This window comes from Dicentrarchus labrax, unplaced genomic scaffold (assembly GCF_905237075.1).
Source record: "Dicentrarchus labrax unplaced genomic scaffold, dlabrax2021, whole genome shotgun sequence".
Classification (NCBI taxonomy): Eukaryota; Metazoa; Chordata; class Actinopteri; family Moronidae; genus Dicentrarchus; species Dicentrarchus labrax.
In genome coordinates, this window is record NW_026136711.1 from 24957967 (window position 1) to 24983700 (window position 25734).

Here is a 25734-nt window from a genome sequence, read left to right on the forward strand (position 1 = left end):
AAGCAACAGAAATATAATTGAACATTAACTAAAAGAAAAAGGAAATGAAGAAAAGAAAATACTCATACATTTTGTCTGTACAAACCAGACTCTGTAGTCTGGTTGGTGATAGGTGTGATTCTGCTGGGAAATATACAGTGTTTCTAAAATACTCATAAAGGGCAGGGGTGTCCACATACTTTTAGCCATATAGAATTTCTTACAGGGCTTCTAAATTACATACATACAGTAGCAGTTGACTCTATGGTGAAGCACAGCTATAGTGACCTGTCGTCAGTGCCATTTACAGCCATTAAACTTCATAGCCGCTAGTATGAATCCAGTTACAGCAACTCATATTCAACAGGAGAGAGGAGGACTCTCCAGATTCTTTGGCTCTGACTCAGAGTAAAAAGGGAGCCGAAGAAGGGAGGTTAAGAGACACCGGGTGCAAGGGAGTTAGAGATAGCAGGAGAGGGAGATGGAGTATTGAGAAAGAGGTTGACAAAAAAAAAAAACACACAGGGAGCGGAGCAGAGCTTCTGTGTCAATGGAGGAGATCATGGATGCCAGTAGGGGGCTCAGCCTTCAGCACAATAGACCCCCAACTGAGCCAAGACCCTTAATACCCATACTCCTATTTCACACATCTTTTCAAAGCACCCATACAAGCCTCATCCACCTCCCCCCGCCCCCATGCTCTGACCATGCCTTGTGATTGCAGCCGGCGTGACAATAGTGAGAAAACCTTCAGTGGTGAAACTAGGGGCCATCCGGGGACTCACACAGGGGCCATCAGGGGCCATCAGGACACCTTGTCTTTGTGTATTGGAAGACAATAGCAACATCTCAGGAACAGCAGTAAAAGCTTCCTCTGTCCTGGCAGGGAGCTGTTAAGAATGACAGGGGCATCAAGTGTCGGTGATAAATGGGTCATTATCATCTGATCTAAGGTGAAGTGTGGAGCTGATAATGAGTCGCTGCGTCAAAATCACAGTTATCAGTGAGAGCCTGTTGTGCTGCCACTCAAATTGCTGTCGCAACTGTTTGAGGTCAATTGGTGTTAGTCGAAGTTACTTCAGAGTAAATACTGGGTTTTTTACATGAGCAAAGTACCTGGATTATGGAAAATAATCTGTAATTATAGTAAAAAAAAATACATGAAGTTTTAGTACAATAATGACGTAAACACTTTATAATAACATAGATTGTTTTGGTCTCTTTGCATTCCTGGTAAAAATTTGCCACTAAAATATTTTAAAATGCCTCCCGGCAGTATTTTTTAAAGATCTGGACGGTGCAATGAGAGAGACATGCAAACATTTCTCTTCTGCCAAAAGAAAATATCTTGAAAAAAAGTAATCGTTAGGAGCTGGGAGGAAAAATATACCTCAACATCCTGGGCAGTTCCAAGGGAATTCTGGCTCAGACCCAAACACTGGAAACAGTGTGAAGAAGGCTGGGCTTTGTGGAGTCGTGGAGTAGGGAGCATAGTGAAGGGCGTTAGGTAGCTAAGAAATGATTTACACTGGCAAAAATGGGACTTTTTGTTAAAAATATGACACGAGGCTCTCAATAACTTTGTTTGCAAGCAGGCATAAATCTTTAAATTGTTTTCAAATGTATACTTAAAGTAATACTGCAACAGGAGATTTAGTTATGAGTCCCGTTGCTGCTGAGGAAGCTCATTGCATCAGTACCCTTAGGGCATTATCAGGCTAACAAACTAGCGTATAGTCATGGCCTAGCTTAGCTCCCCTCAACCCAGCTACTGGCCTCCACTCAAGCAGGCCCCCTCCTCCATTTACAAGGCCCTTCAGTAGCTGGCTGGTTGCTAGACAATGTGCTTGGTTACGTGGGTTATGTAAAGACCCTCCTGCACACAAAAGCCAATGTGGGCGCCTGTTATGTGCAGCTCTTCAGAACCCCGGGTCAGTTAGCAGAAGAGCTCTGGCGCTAACACTCCAAGTTAAAAACGTTTGCTCTTCAACGTGTTTACTGAGAGGAAAGGAGAGGAGAGGAGAGGAGAGGAGAGGAGAGGAGAGGGGAGGAGAGGAGAGGATGGACCTGTGAATTATCTTGTACCCCACTTGGCTGAGGTTAAAACAACTCACTTATTGACCTCTGGTTCTATTAGAGGTTGTATCAAGAAAGACGAGTGTGTGAATGTATGTGTACATACATACTGAGCATATTGTTATCGCTAGTAACTCTGGTTCTTAAATATCCTACAAATGCATCTTTTTTTAACACCCTAACCCTAACCCTTCGCAACAGCAACAGCCCTGGATTTTAAAGCATTATTACAAAAATATAATAAGTGATCTAGTGTCTGCACAGCTGTTAAACTATTCCAGTTAAGGTTAGGGTAAGTACGTATGGATTCTGCTTTCTCTGCTTTGGTTCAGTCAACACAGTCTAAATTATGAACATAGCGACATTATGTGATGCAAACTGTGACATTTTGTTTTGTGCAATGAACTATGAACTAGTTACCAGGTTGTGTTAGTGAAATCATGTACCTGTACGTTGAGATATACTTGATTCTGGATCAGTCAGAAAAAGGAAACACAAAATCTGTGTGTGGGTGTCTGTGGGCATAGGTGACAACAGACAGCAAGAGCCCTCCAGGCAATGACATGGTGGTAAGCCACACACCTCAGACACACCACCAGTCTGCTCTGATGGCCAACTAGCAGGGGAAGAAGTACTGAGGTAAAGAAAGCCACTGTGTGTGTGTGTGTGTGTGTGTGTGTGTGTGTGTGTGTGTGTGTGTGTGTGTGTGTATGTGTGTGTGTGTGTGTGTAAAGGTCAAACTTTAAGGCACACAGCTTTGCTTACACAGAAATACACACAGATCACATTGATGTTTGTACACCACAGACTGTCTCCTAACATACTGCCTGTGAGAGATCAGGCATGATGTGGAACCACATGAAAATGAACAGTTTGGTTTCAAGAAAAGACCACAGTAGTTTTAGAATAAAAAAACAGAGTGCAGAAAATATGAGTGAGGATATTTGTTAATATGACGACTTGCTTTTGAGTAGAATGCCTTCTTATGGAAGAGATTTATCATTACCTTCAGCTTCACTCTTACAAAGGAAGGAAGACAAATTCTATTTTTTTCTATTTTGATATTTGATAATTTCTCGTGTCTTTTTAAAAGCAAAAACACCAAATATCTCCTAGTTTCAGCACCGCAAATGTGCAAATTAGCTGTTTTTCTTTGTCTTATGTCATAGTAAATCAATATTTTTCAGATTTTGAGTGTTGAACAAACAAAATAGGCTATTTAAATACATCAACTTGGACTCAAATTGTTACAGGTAGTTTCCACAATTTTCTGACATTTTATAAACCAGTGTTTCCCAAACTTTTTACACTGTTCCACCTCAGAAAATATCAAAGTACCACCATTATGGCGGACATTAAAATACAGTACTGTAGGCCAACCCTATCCAGTTACAGACAGTTCAGGCGGGGAGAAGCTTTATTCCTAATAAGAAGAGTATTTATTTGTTGATTCGTTTTGGTGCATGAACAAGCACTGGTTATTATGTGCAAGTATCACGTATACATACTATTTATTCTCCACTACAACAAGAGACAGTAAATGTTTTACAGTTTACAGAGGAGATCTACCGCTGCTGTCCCTGAGATAAAACTCTCAAAGACGAAGTTGTGTTTAGGCAACCTGAGATGAACCTGGACCGCAGCGAACTCCTAGTAATTGGATTTTTCATCATGTCCTAGACAGTCACCTCCACCCACGGAGAGAGAACACCCATATCTCTGAACATCTCAACACACACACTTGCACAAGGAGACGGCCAGAGACACACACAGACATACTGTATAGACACTTACATGCAGACACTCACACTGACACCAAATCACCCTCACACAAACTCAGTCTAACAAGCTGGAGCATGTGTGACAGAGCTCGTTGGTTGGAAACAGACATCCCCCTGCCCTGAGGCTCGGCTCTATCCCACAGGAAACTGGAGTGTGAGCTGGGACACACAAGACGAGGGAGGAAGGGGGGCAGGAGGGAGCAGCCACAAGGACTCAACTCACCACCAACTGGAACTACATGCAAAGGGAGGAGTTTATTTAATGTGATCATACATTAACTTCCTATTGCTACTCAGGTTACGTAAAGTTACTTAAATGATGGCTGCAAGGAAAAGATGCATAAAAACTGTCAAGACTATGTGTTGAGTAAAATTCACTGGATTCCTTAAGGATAATGGAATGCAATTATGTTTTCCAGTCCAAAGTGTTGGACTTCAAGACTGAATTTTAATGCCAGGTGATGTAGCGACTCTTAAAGGAATAGTTAAACATTTTGGGCAGTATGCTTATTTACTTTTGTAGAGCTGTACTGTAAATATTAAGATATCACCATTAGTCGGTTAACTTAGCTTAGCACAAAGACTGGAAACAGGGGCAAACAGCTAGCTGCCTTTGTCCAAAGGTAATCTACCTCTCATCACCTCTAAAGGTTGTTTGTTTAAGCCTTACAAAAACCGAAGTCTAAAAACAACAGTTGGTAGTTTTACAGGAGTTTTTTTGATGTACTATTTCTTGGCTAGGACCAGTTGCCAGGCAACCACCAAAAACTTCAGCCAATAAATAGACCTGTACATATGAACACAACATAAGGTTGTCAAAAGTATTGATACTTCAATACTTGCAATAATTGCACATGTACAGTTGGTTTTACACAGTTTAAAACATTTTTGCACACCATATTTCTAACCGCATACTGCATATAGTGTATATATTTTTCATTATAGTTTTTATACTTTTTATTATATCTTCATAATATTTTTATTATATTATTCTTTATTGTATTTTTACATGTCTGTACTTTTTGAACAACATTTCCCCTGTGCTGCTGTGTCAACTTGAATTTCTCCCATTGGGATCAATAAAGGAAAACGTATCTTATCTTATCTGAGCTTATCTTATCTTATTTTATTTGATCTTATCTTATCTTATTTTATTTGATCTTATCTTATCTTATTTTATTTGATCTCATATTATCTTACTTTTTTAAAGCCACCAATACACCTTATTCAATCGTACCGAAATTACAGAAGCTTTCAAAAATAAACAATCTACAATAGGATTTTCAACCCAAGGCTGCACAGTTGAAGCAGCACCGAAGAACATCAACTGGTCCTCAACAGTTGAGGACTAATTGTAATAAAGTTTGGTATTAATGACACTCACCATTGACATTATTAGAAATGTGTTTAGTGACTGTTTCTGCACCAACACTTAGTTTTGCCAAGGATTTCAAAGAGTAATAAAGTAAAGAAGAAGATTTTTTTATACTAGTAATATATTGAAAAGACTGGATTTGAAGTTGATGCCTGTTTTCTAGTATCAAAATTAGCACAATATCCACAGGGGTTAACCAAGTTATACTTTGCTATGAGCTTCCTTTACTCTCTTCTAATGGCTGTTTGGTTTGTTTGAATGATGCTTTGAATTTTGCACATAAAATACATTTCTTTATGCAACGTAGTTTAACGTTTGTACCAATCAAATAACAGTAAAAAGCTTGGACCTAAAAGTTCTGCTCATCATCAACTTCCTTTCCATGCACAACATCCACATCTGGGACCCTTCGCCCACTGTACGCCCAAGCATATGCACACAACACTTAACATTCACACAGACACATTGACACGCACAAGTGCTCACCACATTTCTGCTCCACAGCTGCACGAGAAGACAAGAGTCGATAAATAACCCCTTTGAATGGGATCCTGTGGGTTTCAGTGTTTGAAACTTTGAACATCCAGCGATTTTTTTCTACAGCATAACAAATTTCTCTTCATATCCCAAATGAAGTGTTCCTCTCACCACACTGAGAAGTCAAAGACAGTATGTATCCGTCACTCGGGCAGCGAACCAGGGCTTTTAACGGACTACAGGTGCTAGCTAATAAGGGCCAATAAATGTGCCACAGCAGAACAACTGCCTGTCCTGTCCTGAATAGAAGTAACGGGAACAGAGTGATGGACAAGGGGGTTTAACTGCTGGGGAAATAATCAGCAGTCGGGAAAGTCCAACAAAGTCACAACCTGCTGCAGAGTCATCACATTAGGATAAACTGAAGTGAGACTGTATGGTTTTTAGGATCAATGACTGACACACAGTACAGTATAATTTCTCACAATATGATTGCCAAATGATGAATTGCACAATAACTGTGAGTCCAACATGTATTATTTTGAAATTAAACTAAATGTAACCATGACCACACCTTACACATAAAGATTAACCTAAAAACAATTAGTGCACAGATGCCACAAAAACTTAATATACTGTGTGTTGTAAAGATAAACATTGTGACTTTTTGTAGGACATTTTTATTGTATTCCTTTTTTTAAGCTGACAAAATAACATGTCACTAACTTTACATACATAACTTGATCACACTTGAATGTGCTGATTGATCTCTTTTAAGCAGTCTAATTGTGTATTCGCTTTCTGTATTTCACTACGAGTTTACCTACTTCAACTGTGGGCATTAAAAACGTCAAACAACCACAAACATCATAAAACTGTCAGCAGATTGGTTACAACATACTCTGAATTATCTGCATGTGTGTATTCTAAAGCAGTATTCGAGAAATAAATGAAAATACATGTGGCAGAAATTTGTCTTTTCTTTCCTCACCCTTTAATCATCTTACGTCCCATCAGATTTATTATAAAACCCAATAGAATGGACCTCGAATTCATTCGATTTCAAAGCTACCATTTCAGTTTGACTTCTCAAGCTTGGTAAACTTTCTAACAATGGGTACTGAAAATGTTGTATGTTTTAAAGACCATACAGACAATATAAAAGTTTATGGTCCCAGTTTGTGTGTCATACAAAGAATGTGATACAACGAGAATGATTTTGGCAGTGTTTTCCATCCATTCATACATTCTTTAGCGTTTTTCAGGGTCTGGAGCCTTTCCCAGGGCTTGAGCCTTTCCCAGCACCACACTGCACTGGGCGAAAGGCAGGGAACCACCCTGCACAGGTCGCCAGTCTATCACAGTACGAACACACAGCGCTGTACTCTGTGTGAAAAGAAAAGTGAGCGTGGATCCCTGTTGACCCTCTGTGTATTCAGCTGAGTCTGGTCCCATAAGCCTCGGCATAAATGCCCAGCATGGTATCTCGATCCTCCCCGCAGTCCAAAGACCAAGAAACTCACTCTCACAGCCTCTTCCTTTCACTGTGCCCTGCCCTCTCTCTGTCTCTCTGCGACACTCACAGAAAGACAGTATCTCTCCCCCACCAGTTACTCTTCCGTTGTCCCGCGCTCTCCTCAGACTCTTGCTAGCAGGTGCATTACTGTGTGAGCTCCTGTCCTACAGGCTGTGCACCCCCTGGCATAAAGACAGTGATGACGACAAGAGGAGCATCAGGAGAAAGAAGTACAGGAGGAGGAGGAGCAGGAGGAGGAGGACAACAGCTCTGGACATGAAAAAACAACAGCTGCGACAGCCACATTGTCATTCCAACATTTGTTTCATGCTGAGTGCAGCAGCAGGTCAGTTCACGGCATGGGAACCACAGAACTTACACCGCTTTGCATCCTCACTCGCACCATTTTGCATCCTCAGCTTAAAGGACAGATTAAATATTGTTTAGAGCTGCAACGATTAGTCGTTATTCAATTAGGTGATTGACAGAAGATATTTATCAGCAGCTCTTCTGTTAAACAAATAATCGTTATACACACTAATTGTTTTAGTTATTTTTAAGAAAAAACAGCAAACATCTGGTGTTTACAGCTTCTCATATGTGAGGATTTGATGCTTTTCTTTGTCATGGATTGGATTGATTCATTGATAATGAAACTAATGATTTCTTGCATGCTTAGAATTTTGTCCCAATATATATTATTGTATAAATATAATATATATATAATATAAATTTGGGTATGTGCGTAATGTTTTAAGATAGACGTGAAAAAATGTGAACCCAACCTTTAAGTGAGCTGAATTCTGCAAAATTTAAAAACTGAGATTTGGGCATTTACAAAGCAAAAAGAGCACTCTCAGCTGTTACAGGCTCATGGAGTCGTTTCTTTACATTCTCTCGATCACGCTGACACTTCATGAGGTCCACTTAAACAGAAGCTGTTCTCAGTAGCACAGTCACAGTGTGAAACCCACCACAGCCATCACACCTGCCTCCATCCAGTCACAACATGTAGGTGAGCTGTTTCACTGGGTCTTCCCGGGGAGAAATGACCTGCAGGGAGCTGTGTGTGTGGCCAAAAACAGTGGCTACTGATGCTGAAGAAACAACAAACTGAATATTTTAACATCGAGAGCAGTGTTTAACTAACAGCTGTGTTGCCACATCACTTCACTCCTGCTTTACTCTGGAATTTCGACTCTGACTTATAAAATGAAGATTTACCTCATGGATGATCACACCCACTTATCTCCACATAATGCTGGAAATACAATATACTATGTGGCTTTTTAACCTTGGCATGGGAGGCCATGTTCATGTTTCATGTTTCACCAAACACAATATAATCGTGTGTGTCTTAAAAGTCCTTCTTTACTGGCTCTCTTTTTGTTAGTTATTGGCTACCAGGAAATGAAGGCCCTCCTCATGTAATTAATGGGTACAATTATGTAATTGAGGAGTGGTCTGCAGTTTGCAGCAAATAGGACCAGATGTCCCGCGGGTCTGCCGGTGGAGAAATTCTGTTGTTCTGATCTCTTACAGTGGGGTCAGCGCCCGTACCAAGACCTAGCTCGCCCCCATGCAGTTACCCAGACCCTCTTTTCTTTCTCTTGTAAATAAAGACTTAATGGTTTACAAGCCTTCCAATAACCATAATACCTTCAGAGCGAATTAGCTCACAAAGCAGCCAGACACACAGGCTGGTATGAACCGAGACTTCTGGGAAGAAGAAATACACCCACATTCATTTCTGATCTTTTCAAAATCAAAGTTTTTATGTTTTAACTTCAAGGATAATGTGTGTTTTTACTTTGTTTTTTTTAAAAGATAGACAATTTTGTGATTAAAGCCTTTACAAAACTTGAAATCTGAAGAGAAATGATCCCTGTTCATACTAAAGCAACCACTTGTTTACTTCCTTCTGGCCTCTTATTGTTGTAGTGTATATGCATGCATGGACATGTGTGTCTGTGTGTGTCTGTGTGTGTGTCAGCACATTATCGTGGTGAACCAGCCTCTAAATTTGAAGTTTAGATTATTGCTCTGCAGCGGGCTGATTTACATGCTGCTGATGTCATCCCCTCGCTGTGTATTCAGTCCTGCGCTGTTAGTGAGGCAGAGAAAACCTCCCTGTTTCCAAAAGTTAGAGAAGCTCAGCAGTGAACAAGCCTTTCAGTGTTTAACTACAACACAAAGTGAGGAAGAACTCAAACTGGTGTATATTGTTTGAGGCAATAAGCTTCAACATTAGACAATCTGTTAATCAGAAATACTTGAATTTTTATTAAAGGATCCTTCTACATTTTATTTTTTATTATATGTAATGTTGAAATGACGATGAGCAGCTTGTATCCAGTCCTGAATCTCCACTGTGACAAACACTGCCTGATAGCTGATTGCTGAATGAGCTACTCTCCTTCATCCTAAACATCAGGGAATCTATTCGAAGGCTAGAGGGCCTGGATCTTTCTCATGCTGAGCAAAACAAACAGTCATTGCTGGCATGAAATACAGAGGAGCCAGAATTATGCCTTATCTGATCCAAGATCTTGGGTAGAGACCTGAATTGTCTCTGTTGCTTCTCATGCACAAAGTGCTTCTTGGAGGAAATCAGTTTAATCCCAGGAATTCCTTTAAACCTGATGTAAGTCATTTTTGACCAAAATTGCAAAAATCATTATAGTTTCTTGTTCAGTGAAAATTTGTGTGTGCTAACAACAGTTATGTTGTACCTTCCAGCAACAATCCAGACTTCAAAACAAGAAAGCCGTCATTAAAAATGAGCATCTAGAACACTGCAAACCGAGGTTGCTCAACAAGCGGCAGAAAAGTCAGTCGGTGTAGTTAAGTCGGGCAGGGCAGGGCCAGGCAGTCAGTCAGCCAGTCAGGACGGTTGAGTTGTAAATGTGTTCCAGCAGGAAAAGCCAAGCTTCAGAGCAAGGCGAGCAGTCTGGAGTCGGCAACTTTCCCCTGCTCCAGCTAGCGCACCGCCCTCCCTGCAGCCCACCCAAGAAGCAGCCCATGGGCATAAATTTGAGAGCCTGACTCGCTGCGGATTTAAAACAATCTGCATCTCTCTCTCTCTCTCTCTCACTCCTCCACACTCACTATGAAATGTCGTTCACCCTACTCTCTTCTGCCCTTCTTTCCTCTTCAACAAATTCCACTGTTAATGAAAATGGAAAGCTCTTTCTCAGCGCGTGCCAATAATATTATTTTTCTAAAAGCTTAATTAAGTTTTCAGATATGCAGCTAATGCACAGGAACTGTATTTTTCTGTGTAACTGTACGACCTTCCTCTCCTCTACTATAAAAGAGACAACGGCGAAGCTTTGTTGAAACAAAGTTAATTACATCTCACAAAACACAAACCTTTCAATAGTTTGTTGTTTCCTGAAGGGAATTATTTTCTCAATAATAGCTTCAACACAAAGTAGACTAGCTAGTTTCCATTTACGTTTTATGGCACTGGACCACAGGGAGCATAACTGTAAACAAAATTTGATGCTACAGAAGAAAACATCCAGTCAGTTCACTTCAGTTTGGGCTTTTCACAAAACCAACAAAACAAGCACACCACATCACTTTTGTTAATCATGTGCTGTAGAGCTCTTCAGCCCAAATTATTTCAGTTTGGTTGCAGATGCTCCTCTTTTTGAAAGAAGATTTATCATTGTTCCTGCTACGAAAACAATCAACAGATGTTACTTATAAATTAAAAGGAAGGTGTAGAGTTCTTTTCTGAATCATCGGTGAGAGTCTGTGAGTTTCCACACAGAGCCTGAAGTCAGATCAAAGTGCTCTGCAGACCGAGCGTCGTGTCAAATCTGTTGTAGTAAATATGAGGCTGTTTGACTGAGGGTACAGTTACCTTTGACCCACAGCAGATTCATGTCAGTGTATCTGTGACAGCTCGGCCTGCATTTGGCTTGCTGCGGTAGTAAGTCATGTACGTGTGTCACTGTGCTACGTCCATGCATGTGGACCGACTTCCTGTTATGGCATCTGATCTGGTTAACGTGGCATCAGCAAGCCACTGTAGATTCTCACAACTGTCACTTACTTACAGAGCAGGGAAACAGGAATAGAAAAAGACGCAAGAGGCTGAGCAGCAGATGAGAAAGAATGAGAATGTTAAAAAAGACGAGGCAGAGGAGGGAGATTTATACAGAACGGGAAACATTGGGAAGTTACAAAAAGAGAAGAAAACATACAAAGAGAAAGAATCTTCATCTATTTTTGTGGTTTTAGAAGGCTGACCACACTGTTCTTTTCTCATAAACATGCAATACGAAGCAACAATGCCAAAGTGGTGGTTTGGGTCATCCATTGTTTAAAATTTAGTTTTTGTAACTATAAATCAGGAACACATTGAGATGTTCTTCATTTTCCATAAAAATATATATGAGTAGGTGCTACTTAGTCCATTTACTCTTTTCAAAATCTGAAATAGCTTTTCAGACAGATCTTATGGAAAGTTTAAACAGCTGAGAATATATTCTCTTCCACTTTTTATCTTGGAAATTGTAGGAATTGCTCAATTTGTCCTTCACAAGATCTTCATATAATCCCTGAGCAGCCATTAACCCACCGCCCCGTCGTGCTAGGTGAAGGTACAAAGCCTCGTCTACACTTTACAACTAGGCTGGGTCTCAACACTCAATTCTTGTGTGTCCTTGACATCAAGTATCAAAAATGATTAAATATCCAAAGTTGGAATTTAATGCTTGGACAAAATTGTAGTCTTGTTTTGTTTTTCTTTTATCGGATATTTCCTGACCTGGAAGTACGGAATCCAACTATATTTTGTTCAGGAAAAGGTTTATATTTTTACCGCAGATGAATTGAGCAGTTTGTCATATTTTGTTAGATGAAACAAAATGTTTATATTTCTCAAACTAAGTTATTGAAAAAGTACAGAAACTCTACATAAGGTATTCTGTTGGCACTGATACAAATGCTGCCCATCCCTAAAAAGCACTCACTGTACTGAATAAAATATCAAGTAGCTATCAGCCCTAAAGGTGAAACATGGTGCATACCACTGCAAGAGTAATCACAAATGTTCATGTTCCTTTATAGATTAATATCTTGATACTTGCTGTATACATTAAGGAAAGAGTGTGGTATGTGGAACTGCAAGTTGCCCAAGAACATCTGCCAAGCCAAGGATCTTTGGATGTTATCTCATCTCAGATAACAGAGTTGTTGTCCAGAAGGCTCATCATAAACACACGCAACATGGATATGCTTCTGCACTCTTTCTCAACCTAGGGTCTCTCACACTGTGTCTCTCTCTCTCTCTCTCGCTTCGTGGAAGTCGGAAATAATTATTCCAACAGTAAAATGTAATAGCCTATCACATAAAACAGCGCTGGAAATTTAGTGACTTGCATACAAACTGTTAAGGAGGAATCTAACCTCTCTACTTAAAGTTAAAATGAGAGATTGCAGTTTTTTTGGAGAGGGAAGAAAGAAAAAGTAGGCATTTTTTATCTGGAGCAATGTTTCAACCAGATGTTTTTTGTTCTCAAACTCAAAAGGCTTCAAAAACTTGACATATCACAACAAAACTCTCATTATGACCCTCCCCTTTTATCTGACAGCATAAGGGAAGCACAGTTCTGACAGTTTTTCTCTTATTGGTGGACGTCAGAGAGACGCAGGCAGCGAGGAGGGTGACTGTCAGAGACTGCGTTGTAATTACACTGATGATGCCAGCACCCGAATGCAACGTGGCTATGGCAACCTGGTGAAATAACAAACACCGCCTCCTCCTCACTTTCTGCCTGCCGACAGGACAGCGCACCGTGAGTCACCAGCGGCTAAGAACACACACATTGAAACACACACACAGCCAAAGACACTCACACATACAGGTACAAAATCTTGCAAGAATATAAGTACTCTATGAATGAACCCGCATGCACAAACACATACTTGTAAACAACAAACTCATCCAGTTATCGCTCGCTCCAAGTTTAAACCTGCAGCAGTTCGATTTACTTTTATCAAGCTGATCAAACAACTGAATCTCATCCATTTCTGCCTCCACAGATGCTGCCAATGTTTCGCCTTTGTCATCCACAGCCGGCCACCATCTCTCAAAGAAAACCCAACCACAAGCCCATTGTTACAAACCGAGCTAATGTTACAGTGGGAAATGAGTATATATCAGTGTGGGTTGTTTGTGCATATGAAAGCTATTCACAATCTCACCTGGATCCTATTAGCACTAGTTTGATTTCTAATATCAACCACATGAGACAATAGTTAACAGTTCGCAGACCTGACTGCTTTTACACACATGCACACACGAACACCCACAAATGTATCAAAACCCGCCACCCTCATTCAAAGAAGGAGGAGGGACGATGGGGAAGGGACCAACTCCTCTTTTTACTGTCAGCAGCATACTTAAATCTATATCACGCACACACACATATTCCCTCAGGCACAGGCTTACACAAAAAACACTGCATTTGATGTAAAACGACCAACATCATTCTTCTTGCCTGCTGCTCCACATGTGACTTGACCTTTCATGTGTAGTATTAGTAAGGCATTAGAACAGTGAGTTGATGAAGCATTCCCACATTAGGGACCAGACCCGCCCTCAAAGAAAGAGTGTACTGGTTGGTCGGTCTAAGGTTTTTTAGGATCAGCAGGGCCTTGTTGGGTTGGCCCTCCATTGTTTCATTGAGTTGTTTTGCTCCCAACCTCACATGGAGCCTAGCAGCGTAGGAACTACGTTCATACTGGACATTTGTGCAGATCACAATTTGCACCCAACAGCAAAGTTCAGAGCCAACGCAGGACGTACTGGGCCCTTTATGTAGGAAGGGTGTGGCGATCAGTTTGTATACTACTAATTTTCCAAATGTCTTTTTAGAGAAAACGTATTTGCTGCTTGCCATGTGTTCTGCGGCAAGGTTTATTTGATTAAAGGAAGTGCTAGGTTGAATACAATACTGATTTGGTAGGATTAGTGGCCATTCAAAGTGCAGCACTGTGACACTGGAGACTGGGGTTTGAATTCTACATGTGGTTAATTTCAGGCAACAAAGGTTTGTTGGTTGAGATTAGGGAAAGACCGTTGTTTTGGTTAAATATCAATAAAGTAAACACAAAGTCTCTCATGCATCAAGTCACTTTTTCTCTATTAAACCACAATCATTAACTTTAAAAAAAGGGCCTAAACATAAACATAAACAAGTTAAATAACGCTTAGATTGTTATGGATTGGATATTATATTGCAAGAGTGAATATTATAGGCAAAACAAATTAAATCACTGTCAGTGAAGAACTTGCAGATTCATTCAGTATCCACATTTTAACAACGTGTAATCTGGCAGGGATTATGTTTCTATAGAAATGTATTCGCTGTTGCAAATTATTAGTTTATGAATGTAACTTCTTGGAGACACGGTTAAAGTCGGGAATAGAGGTTGATTCTCATTTAATGTGGGAGACCATGTCCAGTGTGTTATGATTTTTCAAACCATAACCAGAATCTTTCCCTAAACTTAACCAAGTGTTTGAGTTGCCTAACCCTAACCATACCCTAACCACAGTTTATTTGCCGTAGCCACAATCTTTTGCTAACCTTAACCCTACTGTAGTCGTCATTGAACATTATCCAGGGTTTTTGCAGAGTCATCCAATAGCAATGTTCTCTCTGGCAATAGTGTTGTTTTATAGGATGTCCTGGTTGTTGTCAATTGTCCAGTCAACACTGTGGCTTAAACTTACCAGCATCTATCCACTAAAATAATTACATCTAACACAGCCGACTTCTCATTTGTCTCATCCTTTGAACTGTTTGTCTCTATAGATCACCGCTGCTGCAATTTGTCTGATGTGCCTTCTAATGGGTGGGAAAGCTCCAAGTGACCATGAACAATGATTTTCTGAATATTTCCCATGACTGCAACATTTCCCCTTTCTATTGTGTGTGCCCTTTGGCTAATGCAATTCAAGCTTTCTAAAGTATCTAATGCCTTTGCCCTCTGGTGTCATTCATTCTTATTTCAGCATCAATTGACGTGTTCAATGTTATATTTCTAGGATTATCTACAAGAAACTCAATTAAATCATTAGAGCAACCTGACCTTTTGGAACTATGATGACTGGCATACATGATAATTGTGGCCCTTTTGAGGTGCTATTGAGATGGCCCCGATTGGATAAAGTTTGTCTCAATGATGATAACCGAAACAACAACCGAACATGACTAAAATCCATTCACTCCAGTCTGAATGAGCAATGTCCATGAATGACGACACACAACATGAATAAAGCCCTGCAGCAGTTTGAAAACAACACAAACTCAATCCGATGAACCAAAATAACCTTCAAATACCAGACCCTGACATCGGCGATCTGAGGGAGCAGACCGTTTCTTCATGAGCCTTGAAGTATGTGAGGAAAAAAACAGAAGATGGAGGAGAGAAAAGAGTAGCGGGGGATAAAGACAGGAAAGGAGTGTTTGAGTGTGTGTGTGTCTTTGCTTATGTGTCCTTTGGAGCATCCCCAGGCCTGTCTACTCTGTTCTCTCTGCAGCCGAAGCCGATCGGCTCTGCACTGTGAGCCTACATGGTTTTAGCCAGGGCCGCCACAGACAGACAGCTGCTATTAAACCCTGATTGTTTCAGGTTCACAGGGTGTGAAAGGGTCTGATTGAGGGGCTGTGATCCCAGTGAGGGTGGTCCCTCTCCCCCTCTCTCCCTCCTCCCCCCTCACCTCCCTCTCACTGGAAGGTGGGAGGAGGGTGTTGGGGAGGAGGACTGGTGGTGGTGGGGGGGGGTTGCAGGCATCACGTGACGCATGTTTCTTGCTGAGCGGACCAAAATGGAATCTGGACAAAAACACACCACTTGTTGCTGCCTGCCTCTGGGTACCCCTTGTGTCACATAACTGGCAGCTTATAGTGCCAACACAGAAATTAAACACGTTGTCTACATCATTAATGTGACAGAGAGCTACAAGGAGTCCATGTTGAGACATTTTGTATTCCAGACTTTGCTCTCACACATCTTTTAACGAACTGTCATCGCTCAAATCGCCTCTGTATTAAGGTTACATAAGGAGCACAGATTATAACATACAATCCACCTGAAAATCCTCCACCTACCTTTGTTTATACTGGCCTAATGGGAGAATTGTATTCAGCCTGATAATAGAGACTTATCACCACTCTGATATGCTGGTGATAAACCAGAACCGTCCTCTCCTGTGACTGGATAGGAGGACAGTTGCTTCCTGTATGGTGTATTTGTTTAAGAGCATTCCCATTAAGGAGCCTTTTGGCCTTAACACACTTGATAAAGACCAGGGAGGGCGAGGAAGCACCCCTGCAGAGCTTTTCACACGTGGCCAAAGGACAAGTGCACTTTCCTCCCTCGAAATGCTCCCCCGTTACAACCTTGAGAAGGGTCCGAGTGTGTCTCTGTAATGGATTATATTCAAGGAACTGAATGCAAGCTGCACTGGAATGGTTGCTTGACTACATTTTTTGTTTTCGTGCAATCGAACAAAATGTCTAAGGCATCTCGACACACAGAAACTCATAAGTTTAACAAAACATCACAAACTCTGATTATGTTTTCCCCCTCTTATCCAGTGTAATCAATTCAAAATAATAATAATATAACAATTATTTGGTAAATAATCTACACTTCCTAATAAATCATTGTCTTTCCCGCTCATGTTTTTGGAGATCCACTAAAGAGCCTTTGTGACTGACTCTCTATGTGTATGTGAGTGTGTCTGAGCAAATACTGTTTAGGGAGGTTGTGAGTTTGTGTGCTTAGCACTTCTCACTGTCACTTTGGAATAAATAAGTATTTGGCTGTTCTATTGAGTCCAGTGTTGACACTCTTCAGTCCAGGGCCACTACATGAAGACCAGCAGCCTAATCTTCCGTAATTAACAGCTACAGTCAACTCCTACAGAGGTAATTAGATTAGATCCAATAATCTATCTCAGATTAGAGATAGATTATGGAAGGCTTCAATGCATGAGATAGATTATAGAAGGCTTCAATGTTGTTGTTTTTTAGTCCAAAAGAAGGAGAGATATTCAGCCATGAGAGGAAACAATGCACTGATTGCTTGCCTCCTGAAGCCTCACACAGTGCTTCACTGATGATGTTGTTTTGTGGGTGTCCTGACAGAAACTCACATTTGGAAAAGATATTGGCACCTCAAGTATTTCAGGTTACAAGAAACAGCTGCTCTCGGGTGCCCCTGCGACCCTAGGCTGTGCCAGATGATTTTAAACTGTGCTTGTAGTCAGACCCATAAAAGACGCATTTCTCCAGGAGATGAGCGTGTAAAGGAAGGGAAAATTACATTTTCTGACGGCTAAACTCTGGCAAACTTTAGCCCGTGCCAGACTATTCTACACATCTCCCCAAATGCGCTGAGGAGGAACCAAGTGAATGAATCCACAAAAACCGGCAAATCACAGTGGCTGAAGCGTTACACATTTTGGTCTGTTTGTTAGTAGAAATATCATGCAACTTAATTACAGAAATGGTGTGCGGACAGGAAATGTAAACCAGTCTAATTAATTTAAGTCAGTTCTGCCAAACCGTAAAAGTCATGCACAATCATCTGGAGGGAGAAAGCCAAAACACTTTTACCATCACTAATAGCACAGTTGCAAGTTTTTTTTTTTACCCTTTTAGAAGGCACTAAAGTGCTTATTATACTGCCGAACAATTAAACACACAAAACTTTTCCGATCATGAATAAACATGTAATTTGTTATTTATCAATGATCGCCTGTGATTTCAAAAGCGAGTATGAATCATCAGCACTGCTTACCTCAGGTTAATGCAGGAATATTCAGCATGAAACTTTTTGACTCGATTCCCAGTCCCTTGGAAGAGCTCAGAGTGTACAAGGACTATGAAAGTCTGAGTTTCCAGTAAAGCCTCCCTTCTCTCTCTCTTTCTCTTTCTCTCTTTCTCTCTGCTCCCTTGCAGACGCACTCGGATGGAGATGACTGAATTCTGCACAGAAACCGACACTTTATCCCGTTTCACAAGCGCTTTTCCATAGACTTTTTTCTTCAGAGTCACTTTACGCAAACGGTGACAAAACTGAACCCCATGTTCGGCTATGGAGTCCCGCAAAGCGCCCTAGAGTTGGTTACACAGCCAATGTGGGAATGCGCACCCCCTTCTCTTCCTCCCTCCTCCCTCCCTTTCTCCACAGTCTGTGGACCACCCCGAAACAGGAAGTTCACTTTTTGTTTTTCTTGAAAAAGGACCACGCTGCTTCAGTTTTCCCCTCAAAGTTAACATGAGCCACACGTTATCCACCCAAGCTGATATATATATATATATGTTCAATTACTCTCCTCTTTTGTTTGTAAGCAAACACAAATGCATTTACAGCGATATAGTTAAGGTATATAAAGACATTACAACATGCATATGTTTATAAAATACTTGTATGGACACGGCTGTGTCTATATAAAGTGCGTTCCTATCTAGTAATTGGGATAATCTATCTATAAATGTTTTTGTTTACTTTAATGGTGTAACTTCATAGCAGCCTCTGGGACAGCGTGTGTGGCTGGCTACGTGTGGGGATGCTGCAGATTGCTGTGCCTTACCACTAAAATCCACCACAAAACCTGGACTGGAGTTCTGTCTGAAGCTCAGGACCACGACCAGTGCCACAGGTCTACAATATTAGATTTCTAATAGAGAACATACCTTAATGTAATGTTCCTTTAATATAAATCCCATTTAATAATAGCAATATGATACACTTGTAGGTGCCAAATTAGTCACTTCTAAGAAAATATAAGGTTGGTCTTACTTAAATTGGATTAAAGGACTGTGGGCCTCAGACTCTCAGCGTCCTAAAATTCCGTGTGTTAATAATTTAAGTAATTTTAAATTTGTTGTGAGACTTTGCGCCACTAAAGTACAACATCAACTAAATCAGGTCTATCATTTGCAATACTCAATCTTATGGACCTGTCTTGTAGTGGGGCCCTGTGTCAAAGTCTATAGTTCTAACACAGTTCACAGTGTTCTCATATTATTTAATGAATTTTTAGTTTAATCAAATTATGAGTATTTGGCACATAGAGAGTATCAATTGTTCTCAGTTTCTGTGTATATGACGCTGCCATGTGTTGTCTGTTGTGTGTAATAGGAACTCGGAGGCAACAACATGCACACACAGTGTACAGAAGGCGGCAGGTGGGGGTTCAATAAGGTCCCAGCATCAAGTTTTTGCCTTTCTAACAGGTGAATCTGACCATGCTCGTAGTTTGTCCATGCCCGCTATATTTGCTATAACTAACAAATAATAAAGCAGTCTGTTTTACAGTGAGTCTCTATCATGGCATAGTTGTTTGGATTTTGGCTATGATTGGTTACCGTCTTAACCTTTTCTGGGAAAATGCTGCCTGTGACCTCCACAAGTTTCAATTCCTTTTCCAACAGAAGAGGTCAATAACAGTCTTTCTGAATGTGTTTTTCTTCCTGATGATTGCTAAAGCTCTGTCACACATGATGGCAGACACCACTGTTCTTACAGTAGGACAGTTGATTAACAAATTATTGCCCTCTTAAATGTTTTGTATGATTTGAATGGTGAACTATCTGTGGCTGGATCATTTACATTCAAGTTAACCCTGAGGCGAGGTAGTACTTTATGATCATTTTGTGTATTTCTTATGTGTTGTTTATTGTGTTATATAATGCACTAGCTCATCTCTGTTTCAGGCTCATGTGTAATTCATTTTCCAGACGGGGTTTGAATGTGGTTTAAGGCATTTGCTGGCTCCAGTGTCATTACCTCTGTCTGTGTTATTCATTGATCTTCTGTATTTGTGGTGTTGGCAGTTCACTGGGGAGCATGCTGTTGTTTTGTGGTTAACTTACAGTTTGAAAAGTTCCACTAGTGTCTTGCGAGTGTTTGTTATAAGCATGTTTGGGAGACCGTAATGTGTGTTGAACTGATGCCACTGGTACAGAATGTGTGAGTCAGCTGTGCAAATGTAATAGTCTAAATAATGTTGAGTGTGCAGTCCATAAGTGCCAGGAGGCTTCTCCATGTTCCTCTAAAATGTGTGTTGTCTCTCAGCTTGGGGACAAAAATAGTTTTTAATTTATGATTCCCTTATATTGAAAATAGACTCACTCACTTACCTCTTGTATTTAGTTGTCCATATCATTTATAGTTTTTATGTGTTGAGATTTTGAGATATCCATACCTGAAATGTCTGCCATCACCCCAGCACAATGACATACATTTGTGGACTTTAAAACAATTGATTTAGCAAGAAAGTACAAATTAATATGTCACATTTACTAAAAATGTATCTGCATGGCATACCACAGATACTCAAAACAAAATGTGTTTTAGTTGCTGACCCACTAAAGGAGCATCTTTATATTAACATTGTTAATTGTTAATTACTTTGTGGTCCACAAGGTAGACCACATAATGTAACAGCTGTCACTATAAGGCATAAAAAAAAACAACAACCTAGAAATAAATGTTAATAAATCTAACAGTACTTACCATGGCGACAAAATGGGTAAAGTAGCACAAGTTACCACAAGAGTTTGATTTTGTTCTTGATAGACTTTGTTTCTCTATCAGAAAACAGAAAGTCCACAGACACGAAGCAGTTTCACTTCATAGCAACAATAAAGCTGAGACAAAGTCTGAACAGTTGGTGACCTGGACCAAGGCAAGAGTCCATTGAGAACATACGGCCAATGGTTAAATCAGATTTTGTCAATGAAAGTCGTGGGCTTTAGTCCTAATATAGCCGCTGCTGTAGCAGCCAAGCAGGGAAGTCTTGGATGTAAATGGGCCCACAGATGCTGGAGCCATATGCTTCATCTGACTGCAGAGAGAATCCAACACAGACTTGACTCGAGATTATCAATGGGAGGGGATTAAAGGTGAAGCAGCAAATCCTTAAGTCTTATTTGACTGTGTAAGACATTTATGTTTGGTATTTTCATAAATTCATTTGAATGATCCTTTTTGGAATAACAGTTACACAATTTACACAATGCCCAATTATTATTTTGATTACCCATGACCTCTGTATAGTCAAAATTACAGTCTCTGTTGAAAGCTTTAACTGTAAAAACTATGAATGACATGAAAGACACTAAATAATTGACACAAAATAAGCTGAAGAGTATTTTCAAGTGGTACCATAATATATATGAGTATAAAAAATAGTTTATACTGAAAACGTCTTCAACAGTAAGAGGTATGTTGACCAGAGGATTAACATGTAAAACTGTTCTCTGAAAGGTGAATGAGAATGAAAGATGGAACAACTGATTACTTTGGCCACTTGTGGGCAGCAGAACAATCTGAAAACACACAATTGACATGTAATAGCATTACCTAGTTGCTAATGCATTAGCAGACAGTTGACAAATATTCACTCTCATTTGAGCTCTTTTTGCCTTCACCAATTCCTGAGGGAAATGTTTCTTCAGCTGCTGAATACTCCACTATGTTAACTATCTAGCTGCAAACTTTGTTTGCAACTCTGTTGTTTGGTGCTGGGCAGGTGACAGAAAGCAGCTGCAGCTACAAACAAGTTTACAATGAAGTTGTGTGCCAGGTCTGTCTGTGGAGCTCTAACTGTCAATACCTGGTCAACTCTTAGGCCTTTTTCCCGAAGTTAATACTCTAGTGTTACAGGCTTCACAGAAAAAAATCTGTTGCTATCTAAATCCTATTGAGGCACCATGGTTGATAACAGCTATTAGAACAAAGTATGTGATAAAGTATGATTAAAAACATTTGCAGTAGCAATATATCTGAAATTCCTAGTAAGGTCACAGGTTTTGGTGTAACAACATGACAACAACGTGATCCGAGGTAGACTCTCTGTAGGGCTGAAGAGAGCTGTAGAGTTGGAAAGATGAATGGCACGAAAATAAAAGTTACAGGTGTCTACCTACAAAGCTCGTAGAGGGTTTACAGCACTAGACGGATTAGAGACAAAGTGAGTAATATAGTTAAGCTAAGTCAGACCAAAAGCTTTTGGCTATGACATTCAGTTCAGTTCAAATGAACATGACAACTTAGAGCTGTAAATGAGATCTTGCTTCACTTCTTATCACTTGTATTCCTGAAATCTGGCCTAAGCGTGTTATCGCAAAGACCTTTCACTGTCCTTAATCTGTAGAAGCCATTAGGTAGTACTGGTGATAGCTTGTACTACTGAAATACACTTTTATTTAATCTGCTGCGTGTTGTTGGTATGACAAGCTGAGATATTCCCACAATTGTCTTAGAATATCCAAGGAATATGATGTGTAAACAGTGCCATAGCTTGCAAAATAAACAATAGCATTTAACAGTTGAAAAAGTATAATTCACATTTAATAAAAGTTAAAAGAAAGTGTTGTGTGGGTGGAGGGTGAAGGAGCATCCCGGTTTAGAGTATTTGAGGCCACTGGAGGATACAGAGGAACGTGCATGCTAGCCAAGTGAGAGGGAGAGAAAGCATCTGTCACTAAGACTCAGGGCAGCTGGACACCATTCCCCCGTGCAGCAAAATCCACAAAATCTTTTACAGGATTTGTTTTTCCATTGCAGATGGTCCTTTGCACATGTTTTCTTCCCATTGGTCCGGGGTCGCAGGCTGACAGCGCTGCAGGTACTACTTATAAGGGTGCTCTCTGCCTGCACTGGGTTTCACCTCAGGCCTTACACACTGAGGAGAGGAAACTGGAGAGGTGAGACTGCAGGGGATAAACAATACCAGAAGAGGGCTGCATGAATGCTTTAGTCACTGCAGGGTGGACAGGTAAGAATTGCACAGAGATCTTATTTGATCTATATTTATCAAGGAATCTAATGCACTGTGCATTTAGTGCAACTGTTTTTGCAATGCATGCACACATTTAAATGTCTTACATTTTCATAGTTGCTTGATATTTGCAGCTTGTACAGGGTTTGTGATGCATTTCCTATATAGTAGGGTTGTATAAGGTAACTTCAGTATGCTACCACATCCAGCCTTCTGGCATATTACCATGCATTTGTTCAGTTGAACTGTGACATTACTGCATTTTTTGCACCAAAGTAATCCAAAACAGACATTCCCTTTAACATGATAGATTATTAAAGATAAATATATTGTAATCCTAATTTTGAAAAAAAAATGTTTAACTTAAATGCTCTGAAACTGGAAAACATAATATAAGAGAAGTGCATAATGTCTGGGACTTTTTTATTTTATTGAAAACAACCCACATTTGCATCTCTCAAAATCTGCACTTTAATCTAAAAATTATTAAGACAAGTTTGAAAGATTAATGATATTAAGATGAATATTATTATATCTTGGGACACTAATTGAGTTGTTAAAGTAACAAACCAATATTCCCAATAACCACAATTTACAATAATCCCATTGCATTTAATCTAATTTAATATATCTTTATTGTATTAAAATTCTGTAGAGTGATTCATGGCCTGTTCTCTCTCCACTGTCAAGTTACTCTATTGAACATCTCTTCTTCTATATTTGTGTCATGGTGTAATTATTATTCATTACCAAGGGAGTTCAACATCAAATAAATGGACATTAATAATTGTGCAATTGAGAGTTATAAATGGAATGGGTTTGGGTTATCTGATAGTAGTACTACTACACGTGTCATTGTAATCCACAGTACTGGTTTGAATGGATTATGTACACTAAACTGTAAGACAATTTAAACAAGAGACAGGCTAAGTAAGAGAATTTTACCATTTGTATTTTTTTTTCTTTTTAATTATTTAATGATGAATTAAAGATGAAAATTTTAATAGACAGTTAGCAAAAGTGAGTTTCTAACAGGGCAAAATGGTCGTCTTCAATCACTTTGGGTTTTTAATTATGCATTTTCATGTCTAGTGCAATTTTGAGCAATGTTGCAACAAAAACACAGTAGGGTAAAAGTATGGGTAAAATAAAGAGAATATATTATATATAATTATATTGTATCATGATATGAATGTAATATGTCCCTGTATAATGGACAGCCACTTCTGCTATGTTATGTGCGTGCCATATTTTTATGTGTAAACTTAGGTCAACAATAAGTGAGATTAAAAATGCATTGATCAGTATTATCACAATGCATGCAGATGTAACTGCTGATATTTTGCATGCCTAAATAATCCAGAATATTCAGTGGAGAAAATTGGAGTTGCAGAGACATCAAGTAAATACAATAGATGTATTTTCACATTCCTTTTTGAGGCACCGTCACCAGAGGGCAGCATAATACAAGCCTGAGAACAGGGCAAACCAAAACATCATGAAAACAACACAGTCCCATAGTACTCACCATTTGAGAGGATGATATTATTAGGGTAACATTTACAGTGTGTACACATCCTCTACATATTCATAAAAAAATTAAATATGTGTGTAGAATAATACTGTATACTTTCATATAATGTATATTACTTGAAGCATTCAACTCGTGGTTTTGTCCGTTTTTTCCTCCTGACAGCTTCTGACAGAAAACAGAACCACAAATGTAAGTGCTTTTCTAAGAGGAAGTGGCAGAATTTATGATTTAATATACTGCATACATATAGCATGGAATTCCATCATTGTAGAGTCAAATGTCAAAATGTTTTATTGACTTATTTGTTCATATATTTACTTCTTTTTTTTTTGTCATTGCCATCAGTTCAAGACTCCATATCATCTCAGCAAATACTGTTTTATGTGACAGGAGAGGCATATTTTATGTCTCTTTATGTCCTGGGTTAGGTACGTATGTAGTAAAATGTAAAGTGCAAACAGTAAACCTCTGTTTGTTACATTGTTTTAAAGTTTACCAACTCAGTCAAAATGTAGTATATTTTTATGTTCAAATGTGCGCCATCTAGCTATGATCAGAACACAGAATATGCGTTCACACTGCAACCTTCAGTGCTTTATTGCTTTTTGTGTAGTTGTTCTCATTATTTGTTCAATTCCAGCGTCAACAGGTCATGGTCAATTAAATGTTGACAAACATAGATTTAGAGTGACATAAAAGTCACATTAATTCTCATATGACTGTTCACTCTGAGGTTGCATTGCAAAAAAATCTGACCTGAATCTGATTTGGACCACAGATGAAAGTGGCCCAAATCAGAATTCCTTATTCCTTATATCCACTGAAAATTTAAACTTTTATTTACTCTAACCAGTTATTTAATTAAAAAAATTAAACAATTACCATGTTAAAGATAATTAATGTTTGAACACCTAATGGTTTGTCTTTTTATTTAAATTAAATTAAATTACTGTATTATTATCTATAATGAGTGATAATTTGGTAAAATGCAAGCAAATCACTGCATTTAAGTAAATAAAGTAAACATATGCTCAAAACTCTGCAGAAGGTCATGGCTGATACATCTGTAAGCTGTCACATTAGAAGCTGGCATACAATAACCTGATTGAATGGATTCTGTTTAGTCTTCCTTGACAGAATTAGGTCCCCACAGGAAATTGTGTGCGGTAAGAC

At 39.5% G+C, this 25734-nt stretch overlaps 1 protein-coding gene and 1 long non-coding RNA gene across 2 annotated transcripts in view; one reads left to right on the forward strand and one right to left on the reverse strand.

Annotated features, from left to right (window-relative positions):
• The window catches only part of gli1 (GLI family zinc finger 1), a 49838-nt gene extending 31436 nt beyond the window's left edge, over nucleotides 1–18402 (reverse strand). The window contains exon 1 of the mRNA XM_051415622.1: nucleotides 18035–18402. The gene's annotated coding sequence lies outside the window, so the exon portion shown is untranslated. The remainder of the gene's footprint in view (nucleotides 1–18034) is intronic.
• A 1339-nt stretch (nucleotides 18403–19741) lies between these two features.
• LOC127372088 (uncharacterized) lies at nucleotides 19742–24740 on the forward strand. The gene is made up of 3 exons (XR_007886536.1): nucleotides 19742–19875; nucleotides 22814–23024; nucleotides 24724–24740. It is a non-coding gene; the product is annotated as an uncharacterized LOC127372088 (long non-coding RNA).
• Nucleotides 24741–25734: the final 994 nt, after the last annotated feature.